The following is a 22,583-nucleotide window of genomic DNA, read 5'->3' on the forward strand; positions in this document are numbered from 1 at the left end:
TGTAAAGAACAAAGTATTTCAGAAGAATATTTAATTAATTCAGATCTAGGATGTGTTATTAGTGTGTTCCCTATATATATATACACACACAATACTTTTACTGGCACATGGGGGGGCTGTTATTACTGGCACATGATTTGGGGGGTTGCTCTTGTTACTGGAAGATTATTGGGGGCCTTGTTATTGCTGGCACATGGGGGGCTGTTATTGCTGGCACATGGGGGGGGCTGTTATTGCTGGCACATGGGGGGGGGCTGTTATTGCTGGCACATGGAGGGGGCTGTTATTGCTGGCACATGGAGGGGGCTGTTATTACTGGCACATGGGGGGGCTGTTATTACTGGCACATGGGGGGGGGCTGTTATTACTGGCACATGGGGGGCTGTTATTACTGGCACATGGGGGGGCTTGTTATTACTGGAACATTATTGGGGGCCTTGTTATTGCTGGCACATGGGGGGGCTGTTATTGCTGGCACATGGGGGGCTGTTATTGCTGGCACATGGGGGGGCTGTTATTGCTGGCACATGGGGGGGCTGTTATTGCTGGCACATGGGGGGGCTGTTATTGCTGGCACATGGGGGGGCTGTTATTGCTGGCACATGGGGGGGCTGTTATTGCTGGCACATGGGGGGGCTGTTATTACTGGCACATGGGGGGCTGTTATTACTGGCACATGGGGGGCTGTTATTACTGGCACATGGGGGGCTGTTATTACTGGCACATGGGGGGGTTGCTCTTGTTACTGGAACATTATTGGGGGCCTTGTTATTGCTGGCACATGGGGGGCTGTTATTGCTGGCACATGGGGGGGCTGTTATTGCTGGCACATGGGGGGGGCTGTTATTGCTGGCACATGATTGGGGGGCTGTTATTGCTGGCACATGATTGGGGGGGGCTGTTATTACTGGCACATGATTGGGGGGGCTGTTATTACTGGCACATGATTGGGGGGGGCTGTTATTACTGGCACATGATTGGGGGGGGCTGTTATTACTGGCACATGATTGGGGGTTGCTCTTGTTACTGGAACATTATTGGGGGCCTTGTTATTGCTGGCACATGGGGGGGCTGTTATTACTAGCACATGGTTGGGGGGTTGCTCTTGTTAGTGGAACATTATTGGGGGCCTTGTTATTGCTGGCACATGGGGGGCTGTTATTAATACTGGCACATGGGGGGGCTGTTATTGCTGGCACATGGGGGGGGCTGTTATTGCTGGCACATGGGGGGGCTGTTATTGCTGGCACATGGGGGGCTGTTATTGCTGGCACATGGGGGGGCTGTTATTGCTGGCACATGGGGGGGCTGTTATTACTGGCACATGGGGGGGCTGTTATTACTGGCACATGGGGGGGGGCTGTTATTACTGGCACATGGGGGGCTGTTATTACTGGCACATGGGGGGGTGTTATTACTGGCACATGGGGGGGCGTTATTACTGGCACATGATTGGGGGGTTGCTCTTGTTACTGGAACATTATTGGGGGCACTATAGGGGCATCTACTGAGGCCACAAAGAAGGGGTATTTTATATGGGGGGCTCTGTACAGTACAATTTTATACTGGACACAATATGGTGGGTACTATGGGGAAGGGGGGAGAGGAGTACTATGGGGTCATCTACGGGGGGCACTAAGAAGGGGTATTTTATACTTGCAAATTATGGGGGACACTGAGGGCATCTACTGGAGCATTTTATACTGGTACATTATGGGGGGCACTAGGAGGAAGGAGGGTGTGGAGCACTATGGGGGCATTTACTGGGAGCACTATATAGGGGTATTTTATTCTGGCACATTATGGGGGCACTATGGGGACATTAGCTCACCTGGGGCATTACAAGGGGGTATGTTTTGCACATTATAAGGTGAATTATTACTACTGGGGGGGGCATTATGGTGGGCTTTATTACTCCCCCATGGTATGAGCTCCCTAGTAGCAGCACCAGCCTCTCCCTGCTCTGCTATCCCTCTGCCCCTTCTCCAAATCCTTATTATGAAATCTTTCTCATTAGGATAAAACACATCAGCTCCGCCGATCCCCCCGCTCAAAGTGTTGAAGTGGTGTCCGAGATCCCCAAGGGCCAAGCCAAGTAATTGTAAGTTTTCATGTGGAATATGTTTGTTATACACAATACACACTGTGCCACACAATATACAGTATACCTCTACACTGTGTAGTCTGTTCTATAAGCACCATTGTTTTGTGGCGGCGGACAGAAAATAATCTGGAAGTGCCCCTCTCGAGACCAGGCTCTGGATCCGCCACTGATGTGACATAGGCCTTACCTGCCGAGTAGAATGCACTGCCAAACAACCCATAATAATCCCATAAACTCAAATCTGCTAATTCTGTCATTTTATTGTTATGAATAACACATTGGGAAAGATTTAATAAGCTAGATGCGTAGGAATTGTGGCCTCACTTGCACCAAAAAACTGGCATACATGCTCTGCACCGTATTTATGATGTATGGAAAAGATGTGAAACGGTATAATGTAAGCCAACTAATAGGCAGTGTAAAGTCAAGGGCGGATTATATACCATGCAAATCAAGCAAAAGCTTGGCCCCTTGCTGTCCACAAGTGGTTGGCTAAAGAAAAATGACTAAACCAGGGGTAGAATACCACCTGTGCAGCCAGTTGGTTCCTTCTTAGCTGTAGGGCAATAACAGAAGTGCCCAGGCTGCGCCGCTCAGCTGAGAGTGAGGCTTAGCCGTACAATAGGGCTGCAGCTTGGCGGTGTGACATAACTCCCCAGAAGTAACTTTTATTGGGGCCCCAGAAATGCTAAATCCGCTTCAGTGTAAAGTTACACAAAAGTGTCTAAAGATGCATCAAATTTACCATCCAGTGTGAGCCACTTGGATAAATGTGGCTCATCTTTATTCTGTCAGGTTTATACTGTCTATATATAACTAAATCTGCCCCACAATGCAAACTGACTTTAAAATGTACTTGACTCTGATTGTGATATCTGATTTTGATACCTGTTTCTGAATCTGATTCTGATACCTGAATTGGATACTTGACTCTGACATCTGACTCTGGTATCTGATTTTGACATTTGATTAAGATACCTTAAACCTGATGTTAATAACTGACCTTGACTACCGACACCTGTCAGAAATTTGGATTGGTGGAAGTCCAAGGGGCAGAAGCACTTAGCTGAACACTTCAGCCCCTTCGTTCCTGCTTGGCTCTCCTCAAAGGCCTATAGGTTTTCTATAAATCTATATTTCCAAGTTTGGCTGTCTGAGGAGAGTTCAGTAGAAACAAAAAGAAACAAAAAGGCCCAGCACTCAGCTGAGCCATTCTGCCTCTTTGTCCCAGCACCTGGACTCCCAACAATCAAAGTCTCTAATATGTCACTGTGATAGGTAACCTTAAGCATAATCAGTTTGCTATTGCCTAAAAGATAAGACTATAAGCCCCTATAAGGTTCTATGTTATTTGCCACCTCACTAATCAACCCCTTTGCGACATCTGCCACACATGTATGGTCTTTGAAAAGGGTCCAGAACCAGCTCCTGTTATACGCAGCAGACACCTGCCAGCAGTGCCCATAATCTGAGATAACCCTGATCACGTACATTTAGCACCTCAGATGCCATGGTCAATTGTGACCACATTATGTGAGCAGTCATTTAGAGGGAGGGATTTTGAGAGCTGTTTGGTTACTATGGCATCCATCAGCTTTGTGAAGGCTTTCAGGCCTGTCATGGTAAGGGTCTTATTAAGTCCTGCAGTTAGGGCTTAACAGGAACATAGCACTATTGCTGTAGACTGCAATAGTATTTGATTGCGGTCTATGGTATAAGCGATCTAATTATTGCATGTTCAAACCCCCTGGGAGGACTAAAAAAAAGTTTTATATGTTTTAAAAAATCTGAATAAAACTAAATTAACAGTTCAAGTCATACCATCTGCCTATTTTACAAATACAAAAACAAAAATTAAATATCAACATCACTGGTATTACCATATCTAATAATGCCCAAATTATTAAAATATAAACGTATTTATTCCATACGGTAACTTCCTTAAAGGAAAGAAAAATCAAAATGCCCGAATTGACGTTTTTTGGTCCCTTCACCTCCCAAAACAATTGACGAAAAAGTAAGCAAAAACTCATACATACCATACATTCAAAACAATAAAAACTTTGCATATAACTTCGTTAGAATACTGTACGGAGCGAGCGCTCCGTACAGTATTAGAATGTATTGGCTCCTATGAGGCGAAGTTATTACTTCATGAAGTCTCGCAAGACTTTGGGTAATAACTTCAGAAATTAATTTCTACTGTTAAAAACCTTTTACCAAACTCAGTTTCGGTTCCAAGTGCTACCTTGCAACCGAACCCAAGTGTCCTGCTGTTCACAGAAGAGAACTGCACTTATCAAAGTGTATGGTCTGACTGAGGTTGTATGCTGTGCTCAAAATAAGAAAAAACCGCAGCACATCCAAGTGCTGAAAATTGTGTGGTCCTTTATTCACCCATGCAATGTTTCAGTCCGCTTGTTGGGACCGTTTTGAAGCCAGCAAGCGGACTGAAACGTTGCATGGGTGAATAAAGGACCACACATTTTTCACCATTTGGATGTGCTGCGTTTTTTTCTTATTTTGTTTACTACTGCGGTCAAGTTTGTAGGAAATCGTAGGAATTCATAGTCCTTGCAGAATAGAGAGTGCTATATATACATTTTCAGGGCAATTGAATCATTATATATATATATATATATATATATATATATATATATATATATATATATATCTCTCCATCTATCAAAACCAGGGCAGCACACCTTTTTTCCGGTCCAGGGAAGGAGTGCCAGAAGTATAAAGGAAAGGGGGAATAAAGGAAAGGAGAGAAAGGGGCGCACAATAGGGTAGTATGTTCATACAAATAAAAGAAGGAAGTGAGGAGTTTGGAGGCTCATCTTATGGGGTTGTGCTAATATAGGCACAACCCTACTGTAAACTTGTATATATTTTAGACCTTTACGCCGGGACTGCAGCCGCAGATTGAGTTGTCTTTTGGATAGGATGTCCAGTCCCCCAAAGGATACTGGCAGTGGAAAGTAGGTTCTGCTTCGGCGCAAAATCACCGGGGGAGACTGTCTTAATATATGAATTCTTCTTTTTAATTGAAACAATGCGTTTCGGAGATTTCACAATAATACAGTAAATACAATACATAGGTATGCATTTATAGATAAAAGACACACAAAAAAAGCCAAAAAGAAGCATCTGTGGGCCGCCCCCTGGGGGAGGGGCTCCCCCAGGTGTGATCCAAAAGGCAGGATCGATCTTGTGAGTAAAATCGCAAGTGCCAGTGTGGAGTGGGTTCAGTTATTCATAGATACATGGTCACATTCATGTTTGGTTAAAAACGAGCTGTGAGATAGTGACAGATCTCACAGAGGTGACTGGCAAGGAAGGGTTGGATAGTGCGGTCCACACCCCTATTCCACCAGGTGTACAATCAGTCTGGGGATAACAACACAGCCCAGACTGTCAGTCAGAGAAGAGAGTGTTACCTGTGACAGAGGCCTGGAGTAGGGTTGCCACCTTTTCTTCAAGCCAAACCCGAACAGAAGGGAGAGAGGGCCCCCTTCCAGGCCCCACCCATGTCCCGCCTCCAGCCACGCCCATGTTCCACCTCCACCCCTGGTCGCTGTCTCACCGCGATCGTTACGCCCCTGAAGAGGCTCATTAGCATATTATAAATCTTTATTTTAAGAGAACGGCGACAGGCAGGGAGTTATAAAACACACTATTATGTAGCTGACTGACATCAGCCCATCGCTAATGTCAGTCAGCTACATAACGTAACGTTTTTTCTGATGATTGACAGATTCAGAAACCTGTTTAAATGGTTTCTACCACCAGAAATACTGTTATGTAGCTGACTGAGATTTGCGATGCGCTAATGTCAGCACTACATAACAGTATGTTTCTAACGTTAGTCCATGCAGCCGTTTTTGCTAAAAAAAAAAGCACTTTTATTATATGCTAATGAGCCTCTAGGTGCTATGTGGGCATAAAATCAGCACCTAGAGGCTCCGTCCACTCACCCATTATCCGGCCTAGGTCCAGTGTTGTGCCCGCCCCGCTCCTCTTGATTGATGCCACTGTTCCCTGCATCGATGGCAAAATCCCGCGCCTGCGCCGTTCACTTCTGTCTTCGGCGCAGGCGCAGTGAGTGAATAATGCGATCCTGGTGCCAGATTCCTCACTGCGATTGCGCCGACTACGTCACAGTGAGGAAGTCGGCACCAGGAGAGCGGCCTTCACTGCCTGCGCCGAAGACATAGTGAACGGCACAGGCGCGGGATTTTGTCAACGCTGCTGCGAACAGTGGCATCAATCAAGAGGAGCGGGGCGGGCAGAACACTGGACCTGGGCGGGATAAAGCGTGAGTGGACGGAGCCTCTAGGTGCTGATTTTACACCCACATAGCACCTAGAGGCTCATTAGCATATAATAAAAGTGCTTTTTTAGCAAAAACGGCTGCAGGGACTAACGTTAGAAACATACTGTTATGTAGTGCTGACATTAGCGCATCGCTATATCAGTCAGCTACATAACAGTATTTCTGGTGGTAGAAACCCTTTAAACACTGTTACATTACACACTTCAAATTGTTTTATATACCTTTTTAGAAGTGCCTATCTAGGACAGGTGTCAGGACTGTCTTGGTCACACACAGGTTGAAAAACCACTCTGCAGGCAGGGCACAGTGGGCACTACTTGGGCAGGCTGCTGGGCTGGAGCTGGGCTGGAGCTGGGGTGGAGCTGGGGTGGAGTTTGAAGAAGAATGATTTCAATTCTCCCTCCCTGCCTCTCTCTCTGATGTCACTTCCTGTGGACCTGACTTCCTTATCAGAGAGAAGGAGGGAGGGACTGGGAGGCAGAGGAGGAGCGAGGAGTCCGGAGACTGAACAGTGAGTGAACACAGAGCTGCCTGGCATCACTGTAGTGTGTAGACTAGAGGAGGGAGGAGGGAGGCTCGGGAGCGCTGCGCTCAGCTGATCACCCGGCCGCAGTGAGTGACAGCTTAAATATGTGATCGGATCGACGGAGTCTCGGTCGGACGTCCGTCCACACACACTGCAGTTTACTTTGAATGAATAATCCTGTGTCCGGGTCTGAGAAAGGCTTGTACCCGGACACAGGATTACAAACCCGGACTGTCCGGGTCAATCTCGGACGGGTGGCAACCCTAGCCTGGAGGCTCTGTCAGTGTGGTCTCATCTGGGCAAGGCTGAGGGACCACAAGGCTGGGAGATAGCCTGGAGTTGGGGGACAAAGTGACGCCTGGGAGGGTCGCAGGGCCATAGTCAGGCGGACTACTGAGCCCCAATCCCCCACAAGAGACACTGGACTGGAGACAGTGGGTTTACTGTGTTCTGTACAGCCAGTAGGCTACGGGACATTGGCTGAGAAAGCCGCATGTGATCACAGGGTGTGAACGGTGACTTAGGTGAGTCAGGAATATTGTGTTTAGTTAGAGCCTGGACGGGCAAGTGTTTATTGTTTTGTTTTTGCTGGAGTGCCATAATAAATGCACTGTTTGGACCTGAAACCTGGTGTTCTGAAGCTGTATCTGTGAGGATGATCCCCTGAAATAAAGCTACCCCTCACAGAGCATTATAAATAATAAAACACGTCATTCTTTATGTTCATAAACACGTCCGTCACGTGACCGCAAGATAAGTGGTCACATGACCTGAATGTTAATGACGTAGGCCGAAGGGCAGGGAGAGGAAATCCTCCAGTGGCTGACACCCTCCCGTGTTAGAGGGCGGGGAGAGGAGCCAGCCACTACGAGTTGCCGTCCGCGGGTTGACGCACACGCAGTTGTCGATCAGACACTGGCGGCGGCGGTGGGTGAGTGCGTCTGCGGGTGACGTGGTGGTCACGTGATCACAACATTGCGGTCACGTGACTCGTTGTCTTAGGAACGGAGATGCCAATGTGGTTGTGAGCCCCAGATCTGGAAGATCGTGCTCTGGAGTGGCTTTAACATGATGGCCTAGGACTTAGCTTGATATTGCAGATACATAAATACACAGCATAAAATGGTATGAATTGAATATTAGTACTAAAACAAACCTTTAGAAAAAATAAAACATTAAATAACTAAGATTATAATCGCATTGATAATATGGGTTAGGCTACATTCACACGACCGTATTTTTGGCTCCGTATCCGTTCCGCAATTTTGCGGAACGGGTGCGGACCCATTTATTTCAATGGGGCCGCAAAAGATGCGGACAGCACACAATGTGCTGTCCGCATCCGTAGATCCGTTCCGCGGCCCCGCAAAAAAGATAGAGCATGTCCTATCCGGACAATCGCGGACAAGAATAGGCATTCCTATCATAGGGTCGGCTACATTCACACAGCCGGTATCCGTGTTTTGCGGATCCGCAATTTGCGGACCGCAAAACACATACGGTCGTGTGAATGTACCCTAAAACCGAAGTTAGAAGATAAAAGATAAAAATATATAAATTCTTCTTAGTATCCTACTGTATAGTTATTTCCAATCGTGAGTGTAATGGAGAATAGAGGGCATCGGGTGTTTTGGCTTTCTAAATTAATTTCAAAGGCCTCATTGAGACCGTAGGGGTTGAGGCTATTTAGTTTAAAAATCCAATACATCTTGCGACGTCTGATGTACTGGATGTTGTTTTGGAGATGAATCGGGATTTGTTCGATTGGTGTCACAGAAAAGCCAACAGAGCTGCCCTCATGATGTTCGGCCGTACGTCTAGACATGCTATGTTTTAGATATTTTTTCTTAATATTAGATCGATGTTTGTTGAATCTGTTCCGCAATGTCTGGACAGTGCGACCTATGTATTGCAAATAACACGGGCATTCAAGTAGGTTTATGACGGGAGTAGAATTACAGTTTAGATGGTGTGAAATTAGGAAGGATTCACCAGTAGTTCGGCTATGGAAGGATGATCTTTGGTGAATAATAGTGCAGCACAAGCATTTTCGGTGACCGCATTTAAAACTGCCTTTAGGGGCCCTGGTACCCTGGTCATTAGCAGAGTTTTGGGCCGATCTTAATTTGCTAGGTGCCAGAATATTTTTCAATGTTTTTGCTCTTCCGTAAGTAAGACGGGGGGTCACTGTTAATTATTCACTGCTGTCCTCGTCTTTTTTTTTTTCTAAGTGCGCCGTAGTCTCGCGCATGCGCTGATGTTACTCACGTCCGGGCCCATGCGGTGTCCTGGCAGCAGCCTCAAGTAGTGTAATCACGCAAGCGCCAGCTTACTCCGCTTTCTGGCGCATGCGCGATTACATTACTTGAGGCTGCTGACAGGACACCGCACGTGAGAAACATCGGCGCATGCGCGAGACTATGGCACACTTAGAAAAAAAGACAAGGACAGCAGTGAATAATTAATAGTGGGAAGGCGCTGGGCTTGGCGATAATGGAAGCAGCTGGGCACAAACGGCTGGAGGGACAGCCCTTTGGGCACGTTAGGAAGGTAATTTGCATATAAATAAAAATTATTTTTATCAAAAATAAAAAGGACAGGTGGGGGTAAAAATAGTACACTGCTCAAAAAAATAAAGGGAACACTTAAACAACACAATGTAACTCCAAGTCAATCACACTTCTGTGAAATCAAACTGTCCACTTAGGAAGCAACACTGAGTGACAATCAATTTCACATGCTGTTGCGCAAATGGGATAGACAACAGGTGGAAATTATAGGCAATTAGCAAGACACCCCCAATAAAGGAGTGGTTCTGCAGGTGGTGATCACAGACCACTTCTCAGTTCCTATGCTTCCTGGCTGATGTTTTGGTCACTTTTGAATGCTGGCGGTGCTTTCACTCTAATAGTAGCATGAGACGGAGTCTACAACCCACACAAGTGGCTCAGGTAGTGAAGCTTATCCAGGATGGCACATCAATGCGAGCTGTGGCAAGAAGGTTTGCTGTGTCTGTCAGCGTAGTGTCCAGAGCATGGAGGCGCTACCAGGAGACAGGCCAGTACATCGGGAGACGTGGAGGAGGCCGTAGGAGGGCAACAACCCAGCAGCAGGACCGCTACCTCCGCCTTTGTGCAAGGAGGAACACGAGGAGCACTGCCAGAGCCCAGCAAAATGACCTCCAGCAGGCCACAAATGTGCATGTGTCTGCTCAAACGGTCAGAAACAAACTCCATGAGGGTGATATGAGGGCCCGACGTCCACAGGTGGGGGTTGTGCTTACAGCCCAACACCGTGCAGGACGTTTGGCATTTGCCAGAGAACACCAAGATTGGCAAATTCGCCACTGGCGGCCTGTGCTCTTCACAGATGAAAGCAGGTTCACACTGAGCACATGTGACAGACGTGACAGAGTCTGGAGACGCCGTGGAGAACGTTCTGCTGCCTGCAACATCCTCCAGCATGCCCGGTTTGGCATTGGGTCAGTAATGGTGTGGGGTGGCATTTCTTTGGAGGGCCGCACAGCCCTCCATGTGCTCTCCAGAGGTAGCCTGACTGCCATTAGGTACCGAGATGAGATCCTCAGACCCCTTGTGAGACCATATGCTGGTGCGGTTGGCCCTGGGTTCCTCCTAATGCAAGACAATGCTAGACCTCATGTGGCTGGAGTGTGTCAGCAGTTCCTGCAAGACCAAGGCATTGATGCTATGGACTGGCCCGCCCGTTCCCCAGACCTGAATCCAATTGAGCACATCTGGGACATCATGTCTCGCTCTATCCACCAACGTCACGTTGCACCACAGACTGTCCAGGAGTTGGCAGATGCTTTAGTCCAGGTCTGGGAGGAGATCCCTTAGGAGACCGTCCGCCACCTCATCAGGAGCATGCACAGGCGTTGTAGGGAGGTCATACAGGCACGTAAAGGCCACACACACTACTGAGCCTCATTTTGACTTGTTTTAAGGACATTACATCAAAATTTGCTGTGGGGCCCAGGCACTTCTAGTTACGCTCCTGTCCCTGGGATAATCTGACTGACTACAGGATCCTTTTTAGGATATGCCAATGTTTCCCCAAGGCAGCTTTTAAAAGCACTATGATTCTGATTATATGTTGTGACAAAATTGTAGCAATAGGAACTAATATCAGTATTTTCCCTTTGTTCTTGTGCTGGAGCGAGACATTCTAATTGTGTCCGGCTGCTTTTTCCCTAGCGCCCATAATGATGTTTCTTGATGGGAAATGAAATCCTCTATTGTTGCTTGGTCGCCATTCCAAATAAAAATTAGGTTGTCGATGTATCTTCTGAAGTAAATAATGTTTTCGGACCAGAATTTTGTTTCGTATATGAAGGTTTCCTCGAAGACTCCCATAAAAACATCGGCGAAACTTGGCGCGAAGCGCGTCCCCATCACGGTCCCCCATATCGCGGTCTTGGAATATGACCACACTCAATCTGCAATTTTTTGGATACATTCTATTCTCTAGTCTCCAACGACTTTAGACCGATTAACCAACAAGCCCCCCAAAAACACAATCTCAAACCATTTGAAAATGCGGCCCTTAAAGGTTTACAATCAAACACAAAGGGGGTGATATCGTTATTCAAAATAGAGAAGAATATATAAAAGAAGCTCTAACTATACTATCAGATAAAAACTACTACCTACCCTTCCCCTATGACCCATCAACACAGGATAGAGAAGAATTCAGTAGACTAATAAATTCAGCAGAAGCCATCTTAAGCAAAAAGGAGAAAGAATATGTACTTGTGAAAAATGCAACTTTAGCTACCTTCTACAACCTCCCTAAAATTCACAAGGGCATAAAGAATTCCCCCGGCAGACCTATTATTTCTGGGGTTTCTTCTCTCCCCAGAAATCTCTCTCACTACATTGACATACATCTCCCAAAACATGTCCTTAATTTAAAATCGTATCTAAGAGACTCTAAATCCCTAATAACATCACTATAAGACATACAATGGAAGGACAGTTATTTCTGGCTAACCCTAGACGTGTCAGCTCTCTACACTAATATATCCCATGACCTAGGGTTAAAGTGTATATCTACCTTTCTGGACAATGACTGAGAAATGCCCATACAGCAGAAATCCTTCATCATCAAAGGCATAGAGTTCATTCTTACCCACAATGTTTTCATATTTCAAGATCAGATCTGCAAACAGATAAGCGGAACAGCACCTCCAGAGACAATCGCAGGTGCAAGCTACCAAGCAACAATGTAGAAAAACAAAAAAGTAGCAGCACACTACTAAATGCACTAAGGATGGGTGAACAGGTGAATGTGTGAACAGGGTCAAATACAAAATTCTTAGTGCATTTAGTAGTGTGCTGCTACTTTTTTTGTTTTTCTACATTGTTGCTTGGTAGCCTGCACCTGCGATTATCTCTGGAGGTGCTGTTCCGCTTTTTTGTATGTATATATAATAGAGGAATAGGCATCCTCTTTGGAACTTAGCACTCCCCGCCCACCCCCATGGTGCTTTTAATCAGAGTAACAATGGAGCTGGACACTCTGTGTTAGAGTAGGTCCCATCTGATGAGAAGCTACCTTGACGTCTGGTAGATGGGCACCGACATATTTTTGATCAATAATATGCGCTAAGAGCTTCTTCCCTGATTAATAGTAAGTATTGGCGTCATGTATGTGACCCTGTTCACACATTCACCTGTTGACCCATCCTTAGTGCATTTAGTAGTGTGCTGCAACTTTTTTTGTTTTTCTACATTGTTGCTTGGTAGCTTGCACCTGCGATTGTCTCTGGAGGTGCTGTTCCGCATAATATATATATATATATATATATATATAGTAAAAAACCACTGGCAGCACCACCCTGAGAAGTATGGAAAAATAGACGGGTGCAATGTCCAAGTACGGTAAAAGGTGCTTACCCACTTATAGAAGACAAAAATCGGACTGCACTCCAAGCGACTCTTCAGAAAATGTGTTTTATTCACCCATTTGGTGGCAAAAGCGACGTTTCGGCTCAAGCATGAGCCTTTCTCAAGCATTGGTGAACAGTAAATAGCAGGTATATAAAGGTGTGTCAAATACATACAATCAAACAACATAATTGATGCATTAAAAGTAATACATACATACAATGTACAAATATGTGCAAAAACCGCATAATGGTCATGATTATTAAAGTGACTAGTGCATTACATACAAAAGGTTTCCAAGATACAGTAGATTACATGTAAAAATACCATAAGACATATAATTGGTTACATCTGTAGCTCATCAATATATCATTCATGCATCAACTATAATAGTGCACATGTGCAAATAGGGAAGACTGATGATTTACTACCTGGGGTAATGCTGTCGCCCACATATACAATAGCGCTGATCCGCGCGTTCTCAGGAGACCAGTGCGCATGTCCCAATCCATACACATCATCCCGGAAGACCGACTGATGCATAACAGTGCCGCCTACTGATGACGTCAGTGGCGCACCCGATGGCATGTCACCGCCTTCTCCCATCGATGCCTCCACATCGCGGCGCATGCGCAATAGCTGCAGCAAGCTTGTTTGCCGCCATATTGAGTAAGGGAATCCGAGCAGAAGAGAAATAATCGTAAGATCTGTCGCTTGCTACCCTCCTCGTTCTCCATATTCAGTTGTTGTGGTTGAATCCCACCATAACGCAGGGTGGATGAGTGACCATCTTTTCCAAAATGGTATACCCTACTCCACTAATCACCCCAACACCAGCGGCACGTCAGTGTCGTCAGTATTGTAGGATCTTATCCTGCTAGAACATACAACTGTGAGGGTACTCCTCATATAACTGAACGATTTAGGACAAGCGGCAGTATGTACCTACTACAGGAAAATATAAATTGCTCATTCCCAATTTTTAAAAAAAACATCTTGGCGGGACATACGCTTGGAAACCAGAGGAAAAAACTATATATGTCTCAGCATAGTTATTTTTTTGTGGGCTCATCATCCACCAATCAGGTTCATCAGTTTTCTAAGGTGCCTTCTTTGCAGGTGTATCTAGGAAGATAATATGAAAGTGTCAGTATCATAAAATAGTAAAGTTACCCATTACATTAAAATCAATTAGTTACTCATAATTATGTGTTTACATTTTTTCTTATTCTTTTTTAAACCAATGAATCTGTCAACCGCAGAAGGTATTTTGGAACCCACATCAATGAAACACAGGGGCAAAATGACCTCCTCACAGTCCTCCACCATATCTATAATCAATGTTTAAACCTTTAGGATGCAGACTTTGTAATGGCAAAATGACCTCCTCACAGTCCTCCACCATATCTATAATCAATGTTTAAACCTTTAGGATGCAGACTTTGTAATGTCTGAATCCAATGCATTTCTCTTTTTTTGAGTAGAGATACCCGATCTCCACCCCTCCGTGGCATTGGAACTTGATCCAGGATCCAACATCTAAGATCTTTTTCTTTATGTCCCAGTAACCCAAAATGTCTGGGCACTGGCAGATCTTTGCGTCCCTTTCTGATTGTGTAACGGTGATTATTGAGCCTAGTTTTAAAATCTGTGGAGGTTTCGCCTACATATAGGAGTTGGCATGGACAGGATAGGACATAGACCACAAATGAGGAGTCACATGTTAGGTGAAACTTGATGGGGTATATTTGTCCCGTGTCAGGATGCGTGAAAGTCCTAGATCTACAGATCAGGCTACAGTTCACACAATGCAGGCACGGGAAACAGCCCGTGCCCGATGGTGCCAACTTGGTCTGCCTGACAACAGATCGAGGTCCCACGTCCGCTCTCACCACTTGGTCTCTTATGTTTTTACACCTACGGTAGGCACATAGGGGAGATGTTCCAAATTCTGGTACTGTTTTTAAGCAACTACCAAGTATTGGCCAGTGTCTTTTCAGGATTTTATTAATAGCGCCGCTGTATTCTGAATAGGTGGATACAAACGTAATCCTTTTCTGTATCTTCCTGTTATCCTTACCCTGCAATAGGGAATCCCTATCCACAGCCAGCGCTTTTTGTCTCTGCTGCATGAGCAGTTTCTCCGGATATCCCCGTTGTTTAAATTTGACAACCATGCTGTCAACCGTACTTTCTAGGGCTTCATTATCTGCTACAATTCGCCTAGCTCTTAGAAATTGTGAGTATGGCAAATGCTTTACCATACTGCGTGGATGACAACTTTCGTACCTCAGCATCACATTCCTGTCAGTGGGTTTAGTGTATAATGATGTAGATAACACTCCATTCGTGACCACGACATTAGTATCAAGGAACTGAACTGAGGTATCAGAGTAAGTCACCGTGAACTGTAGCTCACTATCCGCACCATTAAGGTACTCATGGAAATCCAACAACTGTTGTTCGGTTCCTGTCCAGATGAGGAAGATGTCGTCTATGTATCGCCACCACCCCAAGATGTATTGGGCATGGTGGGACACATAGACGACATCTTCCTCAAATCTGCGCATAAAAATATTGGCGTACGTTGGGGCCACGTTGGACCCCATCGCCACGCCACGTTTCTGGACATAGTATGTGTCCTGTAAAAGGAAATAGTTGCATTCTAATACAATAGTAAGAAGCGAGACAACAAAGGCGCAAGCCTCCGGTGTCATTGATGACATATCCAACATACCTTGTACCGCAGCTATACCCTTTTTGTGATCAATAGAGGTATACAAGGATATGACATCAAACGAAACCAGTGTGATCCTACCCACATCTTCAAGATACACCTGCACAGAAGGCACCTTAGAAAACTGATGAACCTGATTGGTGGCTGATGAGCCCACGAAAAAATAACTATGCTGAGACATATATAGTTTTTTTCTCTGGTTTCCAAGCGTATGTCCCGATAAGATGTTTTTTTTTAAAATTGGGAATGAGCAATTTATATTTTCCTGTAGTAGGTACATACTGCCGCTTGTCCTAAATCGTTCAGTTATATGAGGAGTACCCTCACAGTTGTATGTTCTAGCAGAATAAGATCCTACAATACTGACGACACTGACGTGCCGCTGGTATTGGGGTGATTAGTGGAGTAGGGTATACCATTTTGGAAAAGATGGTCACTCATCCACCCTGCGTTATGGTGGGATTCAACCACAACAACTGAATATGGAGAACGAGGAGGGTAGCAAGCGACAGATCTTACGATTATTTCTCTTCTGCTCGGATTCCCTTACTCAATATGGCGGCAAACAAGCTTGCTGCAGCTATTGCGCATGCGCCGCGATGTGGAGGCATCGATGGGAGAAGGCGGTGACATGCCATCGGGTGCGCCACTGACGTCATCAGTAGGCGGCACTGTTATGCATCAGTCGGTCTTCCGGGATGATGTGTATGGATTGGGACATGCGCACTGGTCTCCTGAGAACGCGCGGATCAGCGCTATTGTATATGTGGGCGACAGCATTACCCCAGGTAGTAAATCATCAGTCTTCCCTATTTGCACATGTGCACTATTATAGTTGATGCATGAATGATATATTGATGAGCTACAGATGTAACCAATTATATGTCTTATGGTATTTTTACATGTAATCTACTGTATCTTGGAAACCTTTTGTATGTAATGCACTAGTCACTTTAATAATCATGACCATTATGCGGTTTTTGCACATATTTGTACATTGTATGTATGTATTACTTTTAATGCATCAATTATGTTGTTTGATTGTATGTATTTGACACACCTTTATATACCTGCTATTTACTGTTCACCAATGCTTGAGAAAGGCTCATGCTTGAGCCGAAACGTCGCTTTTGCCACCAAATGGGTGAATAAAACACATTTTCTGAAGAGTCGCTTGGAGTGCAGTCCGATTTTTGTCTTCTATATTATATATATATATATATATATATATATATATATACATACACACACATACTCACATATACACACACACAGTATGTAATGAGCAAACCGTTTCAGGTTCGCCAAACTTTTCAAAAAGTTCGGTTTGGACCTGAGTGGATTCTACCCGAACCAAAAAGTTGATTAAATTGCCCTGAAAATTGATATATAACACTCTCTATTCTGCAAGGACTATGAATTCCTACGATTTCCTAAAATTTTTAGGAAAAGATTTTATCTCTTTTTTTTTATTTTTAATGATTTATTTGCATTTTCTCTTCCCCTTCCCTAAGATCTTGAATGCAATGACAGCAATAGCAAATACGTAATGTCTGAGTGACTCTGACATACAGTACATAGATATGGGTAAACGCATGGTTGATGGTGTTAACAAAGAGTGTGTTTAAAAACACACTGCATCTTCGTATATGTTAGGCCTCATGCACACGACTGTTCGCAACCCGCGGATCCGCAAAAAACGGAAGCCGCCCATGTGCCTCCCGCAATTTGCGGAACGGGCGGTCTATTGTAGAAATGCCTATTCATGTCCGCAAAACAGACAAGAATAGGACATGTTCTATTTTTTTTTTTGCGGGGCCACGGAACGGAGCAATAAATGCGGACAGCACACCGAGTGCTGTCCGCATCTTTTGCAGCCCCATTGAAGTGAATGGGTCCGCATCCGAGCCGCAAAAACGACGGCTCGCATGCGGACCCAAACAACGGCCGTGTGCATGAGGCCTAATGCTTTTTCATAATGCAAAGCTTCCAAAAATTGCCCCTTATTCAGTGCAAATGTGTTTTCTGTAGTTTAAAGACAGAGGTGCAATTAAATGTCCTTTCCCTTCTACACACGAAACACTGCTATTGACAATATACTTTGGGAATATTGCAGTATTTGCACTAGTAAGATTTCTGCCCATTGTGTTATTTGCATTCAAAAACGGGTTCAAAAAAGACTTTTCTTTAGTGTTAAGAGACACCTTGCAAACTTGTATTGTGATCATTCCCCCACCATAGAAACATAGAATGTGTCGGCAGATAAGAACCATTTGGCCCATCTAATCTGTCCAATATTCTGTGTACTATGGATAGCCCCTGGCCCTATCTTTTATGAAGGATGGCCTTATGCCTATCCCATGCATGCTTAAACTCCTCCACTGTATTTGCAGCTACCACTTCTGCAGGAAGGCTATTCCATACATCCACTACTCTCTCAGTAATGTAATACTTCCTGATATTACTTTTAAACCTTTGCCCCTCTAATTTAAAACCTCTTGTAGCAGTTTTTCTTCTTTTAAATATTCTCTCCTCTTTTTACCTTGTTGATTCCCTTTATGTAGTTAAAAGTTTCTATCATATCCCCTTTGTCTCGTCTTACTTCCAAGCTATACATGTTAAGGTCCTTTAATCTTTCCTGGTAAGTTTTATCCTGCAATCCATGTACCAGGTTAGTAGCTCTTCACTGAACTCTCTCCAAAGAATCAATATCCTTCTGGAGATATGGTCTCCAGTATTGAGCTCAATACTCCAAATGAGGTCTCACTAGTGCTCTATAGAGCGGCATGAGCACCTCCCTCTTTCTACTGGTAATGTCTCTCCCTATACACCCAAGCATTCTGCTAGCATTTCCTGCTGCTCTATGACATTGTCTGCCTACCTTTAAGTCTTCTGAAATAATGACCCCCAAATCCCTTTTCTCAGATACTAAGGTTAGGACTGTATCACTGATTTTATATTCTGCTCTTGGGTTTTTACGCCCCAGGTGTATTATCTTGCACTTAACATTAAATTTTAGTTGCCAGATTTCTGACCATTCCTCTAGTCTCCTAAATCCTTTTCCATTTGGTGTATCCCTCCAGGAACATCAACCCTGTTACAAATCTTTGTGTGATCAGCAAAAAGAAGACACACCTTACCATTGAGGCCTTCTGAAATTTCGCTGATAAAGATATTAAACAATATGGGTCCCAGAACAGATCCCTGAGGTACCCCACTGGTAACAAGACCATGGTCTGAATATACTCCATTGACTACAACCCTCTGTTGTCTGTCCCTCAGCCACTGCCTAATGCATTCAACAATATGGGAGTCCAAGCACAAAGACTGCAATTTATTGAGAAGCCTTCTATGTGGGACAGTATCAAAAGCCTTACTAAAGTCCAGATAAGCGATGTCTACTGCACCTCCGCCATCTATTATTTTAGTCGCCCAATCAAAAAAATCAATAAGATTAGTTTGACATGATCTCCCTGAAGTAAACCCATGCTGTTTTTCATCTTTCAATCCATGGGATTTTAGATGTTCCACAATCCTCTCCTTAAGTATGGTTTCCATTAATTTCCCCACTATTGATGTCAGGCTTACTGGCCTATAGTTGCCCGATTCTTTTCTACTACCTTTCTTGTGAATGGGCTCAACATTTGCTAATTTCCAATCTTCTGGGACGACTCCTGTTACCAGTGATTTGTTAAATAAATCTGTTAATGGTTTTGCTAGTTCACCGCTAAGCTCTTTTAATAGCTTTGGGTGTATCCCATCAGGCCCCTGTGACTTATTTGTATTAATTTTAGACAGCTGACTTAGAACCTCTTCCTCTGTAAAGACACATGCATCAAAAGATTAATTAGTCTTCCTTCCTAACTGAGGTCCTTTTCCTTCATTTTCCTTTGTAAAAACTGAACAGAAGTATTCACTGAGGCAGTCAGCTAGTTCTTTATCTTTTTCCATATACCTTCCTTCTTTTGTTTTTAATTTGGTAATTCCTTGTTTTAGTTTACTTATTTCATTTATGTATCTGAAGAATGTCTTATCACTTTTTTTCACTGACTGAGCTAATTTCTCTTCTGCCTGTGCTTTAGAAGCTCTTATAACTTGCTTGGCCTCTCTCTGCCTAATCTTATAAATTTGCCTGTCATCCTCGTTTTTTTTATTTTTATAATTACTAAATACTATCTTTTTGTTTTTAATGATTTTGGCCACTTCTGCTGAGTACCACAGTGGTCTCTTCCTTATTTTGCTTTTACTGACAAGCCTAATGCAATTATCTGTTGCCTTCAATAGTGCCACTTTTAAGTAGTCCCATTTCTCCTGGACTCCATTGAAACTGTTCCAATCTGATAGGGACTCATATACCACTAATCTAATTTTAGAAAAGTCAGTTTTTCTAAAATCTAAAACTTTTGTTTTTGTGTGGTGTGACTCAGTCAATGTACTTATAGTAAACCACACTGACTGGCGATCACTAGATCCAAAGCTTTCCCCTACAGTAATGTGACCGTCAGTATGTAGGATAGGTGACAATATTTCAGTCTATGGTATAAAATGTGTTTAATTTAGCTGGTCTAAACTTGGCGATATTGCCATAAAATGTTTTTGCTATAATGTAACGCATTTGAATGTGCAATTGCTCAGAAGCAGAATGCCGTTGGGGTGCTGTGCTGGCAATAAGCCTAAGTACAAACTTGATATTTTGAAGACAAAATAAAAACAATAACTGTCTCTCTGTTCAAATGAAAAAAAGAATTCTTGCAGGTTGCCAGTTTTGCAATGGAAAACTACTAGGGTGAGGTTCTGCAGCAGCTGTATTGCGAAGCACTGACTGTGCCTCACCCAGCCCCTCACTACCTCAAACTATCTGCTATGAAAGTCCCTATTTCTTTCTATTCTTTCCCTAGAGTGTCCCTGTTACACTAGAATAGATGTTCGCTTGTACCTCTACATACTGTGTAAAAACGTTTCCTGTCAGACACTGCATACACACATCCACCCTTATTAACAGCTCAACAAAGAATGACATTCTGCTCATTCTGCACAGAAACCTCCCTGTCTGCTGCCTCACTGATTGGCTCACAGGCTGACAGCCTGGATCAGCCAATCAAGTTAAGCCCTCCCCCACTTCCTCCCAGGGTGATGTGAGCAGCCTTCTTCTTTCCCATCAACATATGCAGTAAAATGGCAATGCGCGCATTTTTTATTAATTCATCCAAAGCTAAGATGAAAAGCTATTGGTTCATTTGGTGGACACATTTTTGTGAAGTTCGTAAGGAATATATGAATGATTATTGATGTATTTGATTACACATTGAGTCTTGTAACAGTAAGGTGTAAATCGGCTCCCCCACTGCTCTATAAAAAGACTGTCAGAGACCACTTTTGGGTCGTGTACCTCTTGGTGGGAGATTGTTGACTGTTAGACATATCTCTACGACACACTCGAAAACATTTGCAATGGGGTACATCATTGGACTGAGAGGAGTCCAGTTTTGTGCTGCACAGTGGTATTTGGTTCCGATAATTGCTGTATTGTGTGCTGCACTATTTCATTACTGACCCGCTCTACTGTTGTCCCTGCCTACTTGTGCGGGGTTCACTTCCTCTTTATTTGGACCTGCTTAAGACATGGGGCCACTTTCAGTTTTTTCCCAAGGCCACTTTATGTTCCAACCTTGCATCTAGGTCCTTATGACCTAGGTATTAGGGAAGTGTTGGGAGCAGTGATTACATGAGGGCACAAAGACGGTGAACAAACTCTAAATAGCTCAGACAGACCACCAGTAAAGGAGATTGTGTGATCCTTTAGCAACGACGAGAAGCTCATGTCAACTATCCAGACATAGGTGACACCTTCTCTGCCCAGACCATTTCCAAGCACTTAGCAGATGGAAATTTGGTGTCTAAGCGCTCATTATGTGTCCTATTATTGACAGCCAGCCACCATTGCCTTCATTTGCAGTAGTGTCCGGAACGAGAAACCTGGACTGCTATGGCCTGAAACCGTATCTTCTTTACTGCTGAATCTAAGTTTTGTTTGGGTTCTAGTATGGAGGCCTGGTGGTGAGCGCTTTGATCCTGCCTTTTCTTTGGAGGAACACACTGCCCCAACTGTTTGTGTGATGATCTGGAGAGCCATCACATACAACAGTCGGTCACCCCTAATAGTGATACGAGGGACACTAACAAACAGCTCAGCGATATGTGCAGGACACTGCGGCCACATGTGTTTCCTCTCATGGCAGAGCTTCCGACTGGCATTTTTCAGCAGGATAATGCTCATCCACACACAGCAAGGGTTTCCCAGGAATGTTCTCCCCGATTTTTGCCTCCACGCCCTACTGCATCTCATTTTGTATCCAGGCTAGAGTACTAGAGCCTCCTGTCTATTGTACAGTTTTCATCTTACATCTTTTCGCTCTAATATTGTGATCAGTGACATATATCATCATTACATTTACATATAGAAAGTTTCATTCAATTCCAAAAACTCTTTTTTGGTATGTTTTTTTTTTGTTTTTTTTTGTCAATGAGCATCTTTAGGTTGCTTGTTACAAGGGCTTTGATTTGGTGTATCAGTTGCTCTATACTGTATGTTCTGATGAGTGACTTACCTAATATGCATGCTGTATACATGACAGTGCTATATGTTACACTCCAGGCATACAGTGGGATGCGAAAGTTTGGGCAACCTTGTTAATAGTCATGATTTTCCTGTATAAATCGTTGGTTGTTACGATAGAAAATGTCAGTTAAATATATCATATAGGAGACACACACAGTGATATTTGAGAAGTGAAATGAAGTTTATTGGATTTACAGTAAGTGTGCTATAATTGTTTAAACAAAATTAGGCAGGTGCATAAATTTGGGCACTGTTGTCATTTTATTGATTCCAAAACCTTTAGAACTAATTATTGGAACTCAAATTGGCTTGGTAAGCTCAGTGACCCCTGACCTACATACACAGGTGAATCCAA

Source organism: Bufo bufo, chromosome 6 (genome assembly GCF_905171765.1).
Source record: "Bufo bufo chromosome 6, aBufBuf1.1, whole genome shotgun sequence".
Lineage (NCBI taxonomy): Eukaryota > Metazoa > Chordata > Amphibia > Anura > Bufonidae > Bufo > Bufo bufo.